The 8,941-nt window shown below is 49.8% G+C and overlaps 1 protein-coding gene across 1 annotated transcript in view; it reads right to left on the reverse strand.

The window, feature by feature from the left end:
- SCNN1B (sodium channel epithelial 1 subunit beta) overlaps positions 1-7,551 on the reverse strand; it is a 58,369-nt gene extending 50,818 nt beyond the window's left edge. Inside the window, exon 1 of the mRNA XM_074322993.1 lies at positions 7,444-7,551. The gene's annotated coding sequence lies outside the window, so the exon portion shown is untranslated. The remainder of the gene's footprint in view (positions 1-7,443) is intronic.
- Between the last annotated feature and the right edge of the window lie 1,390 nt (positions 7,552-8,941).

The raw sequence follows: 8,941 nt of genomic DNA on the forward strand, positions 1-8,941 counted from the left end.
AGTTGACACCATTGTCTTTTCTGTTATTCCTCCTTCTCTCCCCATATCCCCCGGACCCTTTGCTTCTCCCTCCCTCCCCTTGTTACTACAATTAATACTAGTTGCCAATTAATACTACCTCCCAAACGATCTTCTGAGGTGGGTTCTTTCTGTGTTCCCATTTTGCAGATAAGGAGACAGAGGAAGTTGCTCAAACTGCAACAAAGCCAGGTCTTTGTAGAACCAGCCCACGTTCTTCAATGCTTTTGCTAAACTGCAGAGGTGTAAAGTGGCCCTCGTGGAGTGAGGTGTGAGGGGACGTGGGGGAGACCCACTTTTCAGACGTATTTTTGTCCTATCACGTGGTTTTCTTTAAAAAAAATTTAAATCAGTGTCTAAAAATGAGGAAATAACACCTGAAAATCAACTTCCTGATTCTCTGGAAAATAAGCAGTCAGGAGGTCTAGCGACAGGGGACTTCCATTCCTGCGTGGCTTGGGTCCCCTGGTTCCCCAGGCCACACCCAGCCGGCCTACTTGTTTTTGCCCAGCAGGCATTTGAGTGAGGGGTCTCTGTCCCAGGTATGTTGGGCCATCTCTGCTTGGCCTTCCCTGCACCTGGCCAGTCGGCCACAAAAGCCTCGGGCCACTGCCCGCCCTGGCAGTTTTTCCTTCGTTCCCAGAAATGCAACCACAGAGCCCAGAACACAGAGGCACAGCCAGGCTGGCGCTCAGGGCTCACCTGGTTACCCGGAACACATACCTTTCCATTTTTATCTCCCTACTGGCCTGGATGAAAAATTTAATCAGCTCCTGGGGCCTTGACCCAGGGAAGAAGATCCGGGAAAAAAACTTCGCAACTTGGTGATTGATGTTTTTGGTCCCGTCCGGGAACCCTGAGGAAGGTCAGGATATGGCCTGGAGAGTTTCAGACATTCTAACATTCTTACATTCTAGCGAGGGCAGGCAGACGGTAAACAGAGAACGTTTAGGGTGGTAATAACTGCTATGGAGAAAAAGGAATGCTGGCCCAAGGAGCCGGGGTGGAGGCTGCAGTTTAAATAGGCTCCTCGGCCTAAAAGGGAGTGGGGCAGGCAGCCCTGCAGAAATCTGGGAGAAGAATGTCGCAGGCAGAGGGGATGGCGCTTGCCAAGGCCCTGAGGCTGGCAGATGCTTGGCAGGTTGGAGTAGCAGAAAGGAGGCCCGTTTGTCTGGCATAAGTACACAAGGAGAAGAGAGTACCAGGGGGGTTCAGAAAGGTCATGGGGCGGGGAGTGGGAAGAAAACGGGGAGGGCCTTCTAGGGACGTTGGTCTTGAGTCAGAGTGAGGTGGGGGGTCTTTGGAGGGTTTGCGGTGATGGAACCTGACTGAAACATTTTGTAATGTATCTTTCATTGTGATCAAAGGACACGCAATATAAAATTTACCATTTTAACAATTTTTAAAGGCAGCGTTCGGTGGCAGTAAGTGCATCCGCGCCGTCACCACTTTCCGTCTCTAGAACTCTTTCCATCTTGTAAAACTGGAACTCTGTGCTCACGAGGCAACAATTTCCCACTCTCCCCGCCTCCCAGCCCCTGGCAACCACCATTCTGCTTCCTGTCTCCAGGAATTTGAAGATTCTAAGCATCTCATACAAGTGGAATCATACAGTTTGTGTGCTCTTGTGACCGGCTTATTTCACGGACCATCATATCCTCCGGGACATTCCATGCTGCCGCAGGTGTCAGAACGTCCTTCCTTGTCAAAGCTGAGTAATATTCCAGCATGTGGGTGGACCCCACTTGGCTTATCCGTGTGTCTGTCGATGGACACATGGGTTGTCTCCGCTTTGGGCTGTAGTGACCAGTGAGGCAATGAACATGGGTGTGCAAATATTTATTGAGTCCCCATGGTCAATCCTTGTGTGTGCGCCTGACCGGAAGTGGAAAAGACTCACTCTGTGAGAATGGCCAAAAATGGGCCACAGGGTGGCCAGGACTGAAATAGGGACCCGGGTGAGAGACGCAGGTGGTGAGACGTGGGTAGAGTCTGGAGATGGTGCCTGGGGTAGCGGACAGCGTGTGCTGAGGGATCAGATGTGAGGTGTGAGGGACGTTAGGACCAAGTCCTGCCAGATGGTTGGGGGTTTTGTGAGTCAGACTCACTTTTGAAGCTATTTAATTGTTCCTGGAGGGGCCGGGGCCGGAAATTGCTGGTTCATGCTGGGAAGGCCTTACTGGGCTCAGCCTACTGAAAGAGAAAACCTTTCTAGCTAGTGTGGGCCCCCAGCCTTACAGAAATCGGCAGTTATGTGGCCTTAAAAATGAGAGTTCTGTCACAGCAGTGACAGCAACCATCTCAACCACAGCAGAAGGGCGGCAGCGCCCGCCTGCACGTAAGTAGCTCTGGCAGCGCCAGCTACTGCTGTAAACGTTGGCTACACGCTAAGTGGTTTCACCCTCACCGTACCATTCACCGTACGATTGCCCTCACTTTACAGGGAGGAAATGAAGGCACCGATTTCCGCTTGGCGGCATTTTCTGGGGATCAAATCCATCTCCTGTTGTTTCCTCTCAGTATCCTTCCAGCCTTTTTACTTCCCTGATGAGATTTGGAGCCTAGTGACATCTGTAATGGGAGACAGAAGACTGTGGGGTGCTGACAGCAGGGCCATTTGCTTTCACCCTTGCAAATATCCCGGGGGTGCCACAAAAATGTACACAAGTGGACACTTGGGTCAGCGTCACTCAGACAGTAGTTCGCCATCGTCAGAAGTGTCTGGACGCTGATGGGAACCACTCTGAGCACCTCCTGTCATTGCAGACGTCACACGTGACCTGTATTCATCTTTTGTCATCGGCATATATGGAGTATTGCAATTATATTAAGTAATACAGTTTTCCTGTCTTAAAATGTGTATCCATTTCTTGGCACCCTCTGTGTGGATCAGAGACGTCTCCTTGATTATAGCACCTAAAATAGCAATGGCTACGCCGTTTAGGTATGCTTCCTGTCCTATCTTTTGTTCTTTATTATGAATAATTTCAAATGTACAGAAAAGCAGAGAGCGTCATGTAGTGGACGTCCATCGCCGACCACGTACATATAACACCCGTGAACATTTGCCATATTTGTGCATTTCCTTTTTCTTTGTCTGGCTGAAGTATTTTGAAGCATTTATAGTGAACATGACACGTCCTTCCCTCAATACTTCTGTATGCATCCTTAAAAACATGAGGTACTTCTTCGCCACGATGCTATTAAAACATCGCACGAAGCCCAAATCAATAGTATTATTCGATCCCTCCATAGCCACGTCCCCCATTGATCCCAGAATGTCTTCTGCTTTGGATTCAAACCAGGACCCAGTCAAGTCCACAAGCTGCATTCGATGGTACCTCTTAAGCCTCTGTAAGCCTACAACCCTTCTCCTGTCTCTTCTCCTCTCACTCTGCCAGGTCATTGACTTGTTGAAGAAACCAAGGGCATTGTCTCACTGGTACAGTGGCTTTGTCTGATTGCGTCCCCAGCTGTCTTTCACGCGCCCTTCTATCTCCTGTAGTTCCCGTGAACTAGAAGTCAGATCGAAAGGTTTGATAGGGTTGTTGGCTACACATTTTTGGCAAGAATTCTTCCCACGTGGTTCTGTGACTGTCCTATTGCATCAGCCCAGAGACTTCTCATGACAGGTTGTCTTACTAATGAAGTTAGGATTGATCAGTGGTGACAATTCGTCCGTGGTCACAACCTCATCTCTGCATTGAAAAGGCATTTCTTATAACCAGGGAGTTCTCTGTGGGCCGATGAGTTGGGCCTTGGGACTGGCCAGTCTGTGTTGAGCCTTTCACCCGTGGTTTCAGCGTCCATCGATGACTGCCACCTGTGTCAACGATTCCATGCAGGGTTGTAAAATTTTAATGCCATCTTTCCTTCAACATTTATGAGCTGGTATTTGGTAAAGAAGAGCTGCTTTCCCTCACTGACAAGGGCAGAATAAAGTATTTCTTTTTAATTGCTACTTTTTTTTTAGAGTAAAGATGTGATGCAATGACGTCCTCCAGTGGTGACAACTAGATCTTTTTTGTTCCCTCTCTCTCTCTCTCTCTCTCTCTCTCATCATTATAAACTCATGAATCTTTAAAAATAGAGTTACAGTGTTTCATTCAATTGCGTTCATTATGTTTTACAATAAGCTTTTTGTGTTGGAATAATTTTAGATTTATAGGAAAGTCGGAGACAGCACAGCCAGTTCCCGTGTGCCCTTGTCCAGTTGCCCTGATGAAAGCATCTTATATTACCCCGGGTCCTTTGACAAAACTGAGGAACCGACATTGATATACGACTATTAAGTAAACTCCAGACCTTCTTTAGATTTTACTGGTTTTTCCACGACTTTCCTTTTGCTGTTTTAAGGATCACTCATCCATTCTTTCTTTTTGATGCTTAAGAATGACCCAACTTAACTGCGGGGGCCAGTGGAGAAACCAGTGACCCAGCTTGAGCAAGTGGGAGCCCAGTGAAGCCATTCTCGTAACGTGACCCCAAGTGGCCTCTGATGAGCTGCTTTCTTGCCCAGCAAGATGTCCCAGCAAGATTTGATTTCTTTGGCAACATTGAAAAAGCAGTGGATTTAACTCGAAAGTCAGGAGTGTCTGTTTCTCCTGAAAAGTCAGCAGATCTGGCAACACCGAACCCACATTCCTGCTTGGCAGAAGTTGGCCTCAGCTCAGGGCTGCCCCACTTAGACAGGGTGTAGCTCTCCAGGGTGACAGATAACCGGTTAGGCCCTGCCTTGACTTAGCTGCCTGCCTTCCACAGGCATCAGGCATTGGAAGTCGCTCCCCCTGGGTTAGGGACAGACGGCGGTGTCTGCCTGCCTTTCCCCCTCCCTCCTGTTTTTCCTTCCCATTTACAAAGTGCCTTCTGTGTGCCAAGCGCTCTGTGAGGTGCTGGGGTTCCAAAGCAGGCGAGACAAATACTCATAGGTGGGTCCTTGGCCTGTGTGATCTTCCATCCAGCTCCTCTCTTCCTCCTTCTGCAAACCTCATTTCCCAGGTGCCATTGCCAACTGGCCCACGGGCTTCTAGCTAAGTTGAGTGAAAAAGAGGCACTGGCAGGAGATTGGCTAGTGGGACAGAGGGAGGAACCAGGGCGGTCCCCCTTCCCAGCTTCAGAGAGCATTTCCAGCAGAGGCTGCATCCCTCGCAGGGTTTAGCTCCCCGCGGGGCACCCCTGCTGTGGTTCTGGCTCCTCCAGCATGGCCCCCCTGGAGGGACACCTTCTCCTGTCTGTGCTCCAGCAGTGACAGCAGCTTCCCACTGTCGCTAAGTCCAGGATTGTTCTGCCATTGCCTGTCTGACTTCTCAGCTGTTGGCTCATTTGTGTAGTCACTTCCTTGTATGATGGTCCCTCTGTTTGAAAGACCTAGGATGGCTTCTGTTTTTCTGATACAGCAGCCCTGACCTCCTGGAGCATATACTGGTTCCTTTTCTTTATCTGCATGTACTTCTTTGCGACTCTTGGCAGATTGTGTAATCTCTCTTAGCCTCAGTCTTCCCATCAGGAAAATAGGACAATAGTGGTACTCATCTCGTTATTTCCAGGAGGATTAAACGCTGTGATACATCTGAGGTCCTGAGCTGGGTCCCTGGAACCTAAGAAATGGTCCAAAATGCTACCTAGTCTTGTTCTTGGCTACAGGGCACAAACTGTGCCTGACCCCCCAGGGGACAGCCAGGGACTCTTTCTGCGGCTCCATAGACACACAGCTAGTGATTATTGAGCACCTACTATTACCAACATCTGCACTTACTTAATCTTGGTAGATATCTTGAAGGTGTAGGTGTTCCAATTGTCCCCATTTTCCAGATGAGGAAATGAAAGCACAGAGAGGTTGAATAACTTGCTTGAAGTTTCACAGCTAGTGGCGACGCAGAGGCATGATCTGAGCCTGAGCAAGCTGTCGCCAGAGCCCTAGCCCTTGAACCTGTACACAAACTCCCCCAGCGTGTTGGACTCCATTATCGCAGTGTGTCAGAAAGGGTCTTTCCCTTACTTCGCTCACAGCATAGCTGGAGAGACAGGCTTGTTAATTACTAAGCACAATGCCTTGCGATACAGGTTAATCGTTCTTTTGTGTGCTTGTTCGTTCAATCATTCATTCAGCAGGCTCTGGACACCAGTGATGTGTCAATCCCTGTGCTAAGGGCTGGCAAGAAGCCTCACAGTGGCTTGGGCACCCCAGGCCCGCAGGCCTTCTCTAGCCACGGAATGCCAAGGAGTGCAGTGGGTGGCTTCTGCCGTTTTCTGTTCTTGTTCCTCCCAGGCTCAGGGCTTTAGAGTCGGACGTATTTGAGTTTGCCTCCTGCTTCTTCGTTTATTTACTTGCTGTGTGACCTTCCACAAATCACTTAACCTCTCTGTGCACGTTTCTATATGGAATAATGATAATACCTACCTGACAGGCTTTCATGTTAGAGCAGAACGAGATAATGAATGCCAAGCTCTGAGCCAGTGCTGGGCCCTCGGGAAGGACTTAATTATTGGTTGTTACTATAGTTTTCTGGTGATGCCTGCTAATGACCTGTGACCACCAACAATGGACAGCTGTTTCTCCACACACTGTGCCCCGCAGTTTGGCAAAGTTTTGCTGGTCTGACAAACCAGATGCGTCCGTCTGGCTCTTCCAGTGACAAGTCTCAGCAGGAGGGAAAGAGCGCTAGCAGGCAGGACGGACAAACTAGGGAAGACACAAAGTCGGCGGTTGTTTCCAGGTGCTGCCTGGGAGCCGGGGAGAGAGCCGGAGGGCGGCAGCCTGCCTCGCCCTCCCGCAAGCCTGGCCCTGCCTGGCTCCACATCGGTCATGCCTGGGAGCTTTTAAAGAGTTGCTATGCGGTTCTGATGGCCAAGGTATGAATTTCATTCCACAAACTTGGATGTGTGACACCGGGAGTTGTTTGCTTTTCTGTAACAACGTAATAGCTCTTCCTGACCTGTTCTTCCAGGAAGCAGAAACCTAGTATCAGCCCAGTCGAGCTATCTGCTGAAGATTTCCAGATCTCTCCAGCATCTGCCCTGAAAGTCACGCACGCATCCATGGGTACGCTTGACAGTCTCACCTGGATGTTCAATAGGCGTCTCCAAAGTAACAAGACTCCCAAACCAAACGCTGGGAGTTTCTTTCCAAGCCTGCTCCTCCTCGAGTCTCCCCCGTGCCAACCCACTCTTCAAATTTGCAGACCAAAGTCACTGGAGTGATTTTTTAAGAAAGCATTTTTTATTGAGGTGGAATTCACACAACCATAAAACTAAGCACTTTCGAGTGAACGACTCAGTGGCATTTAGCTCATTCCTAATATTGTGCAACCGCCACCTCTAATCCCAAAGCCTTTCATCACCCCAAAACAAAACCCTGTACCCCCTCCTCTCCTCCCCTAAACCCTGGCAACTGCTAATCCACTTTCAGTCTCTGCATTTACTCACTCTGAGTAGTTCAGCTCAATGGAGTTATACAACGCGTGGCCTTTCGTGCCCGGCTTCTTTCACTCGGCAAAATGTTCGAGGTTCCTGCGGGTTGTAGCCTGTGTCCGTCCTTTGTTGCTTCTTATTGCTAAATAATATTCTAGAGCTATTCCTGCCTCTTGTTTACGCTCCACAGCCAACCAGCCAGCTCATCCAGCGGGTTCTGTCTTCACAATATTTCTGGAACGGATTCACTTCTCACCATCTGCACAGCTCCCAGCCGCTGTCCGGTCACCTGGATGACTGCACGTTCTCACTTCTGCGCCCCCAACCTTTTGCTCCAGTCTTTTCTCCACATGGAATCCAGAGTGGTTCTGTTAAAACCGAAGTCACATGGTGTCTCTTCTCTGATCAAAATGACTCTCGGGTGCCCACACCCCCGTCTCATTCCCAGACTGTCGCACAGGGTCCTACGTCTCCTGACCTCTGTCACTTCTCTGCCGTCATCCCCTCCCTCTGTGATTTCTGGCCACTTGGGTTGGCATCGCTGCCCTTTGCTCTCATGCTCTTTCTGGAACATTCAGCTGGTGCCAGTTATACCCTGTTGGCCACACACGCCTTTGAGAAATTGTTTCTTTCCTTGGTTTCCTGAAGCTGTGGCTCATTTTCTGTGTCCTACACACCTGGCTGTGTCATTTCAGATGCCTGGGTGAGTGCCCCTTCCTCCACACCCTTTAATGTTGGTTTTCCAGGGGGTTTCACCCCAAGCTCTCTTTCCTCCTCTCCCTGGAGTGAGCTCGCCGGCGCTCACGACTACACCCTCAGCCTAGATTGTTTTCGTGCTCTTTAGGCCCATATATAACTGCCTGGAGGGCACCTGTCTCTGAGTGTCTCATGGGCACCAGAAACTCAACAAGTCCACGGAGAAATTGCCCCTAGTTCCAAGCAGCCAGGGCTGTCCTCCGGGCAAATGGAATCACCAGCCATTCGGTTGTCCAACCCGGAAACCCAGCCCTGACCCTCAATTCGTCTCTTTCGCTTCGTTGCACACCTAACCCACCTCCGAGTCCTGGAAAACCCACATCCTGATATCCGGAACAGCGCGCTTCTCTTTACAGTCTGTCATCTTTTCTCAGACAGCGGGTCTTCTGGCATCTTCTCTACTCCCTTTCCAGTCTATTCTCCACACAGGAGCCAGAGAGATTTTTCTAGAATGCAGACTTGATCCTCAACTGATAAACCTTCCATGGCTTCGATTACTCGTGGGACCGATTCCTTAACCCCGCTTCTCATGCCCGGCCCGACTGCTCCCTCTCCACGGCTTCCTTCTGCCCTCTAGGCAAGCAGAACGTCTTCCTTCTCCTCAGGGTACCACGATTTTCAGCGTTCTCGCTTACGTTGACGCTTGTTCCTTCATCAGGTAACTCTTATGTATCCCCCAGGTATCAGTTTAGAAGCCACCCCTCCAGGACGTTTTCCCCGTCTCCCCAAGTCTGCTGCAACACGGACTGCTATGTAT

The sequence above is a fragment of the Rhinolophus sinicus genome, linkage group LG18, assembly GCF_036562045.2.
Source record: "Rhinolophus sinicus isolate RSC01 linkage group LG18, ASM3656204v1, whole genome shotgun sequence".
NCBI lineage: Eukaryota > Metazoa > Chordata > Mammalia > Chiroptera > Rhinolophidae > Rhinolophus > Rhinolophus sinicus.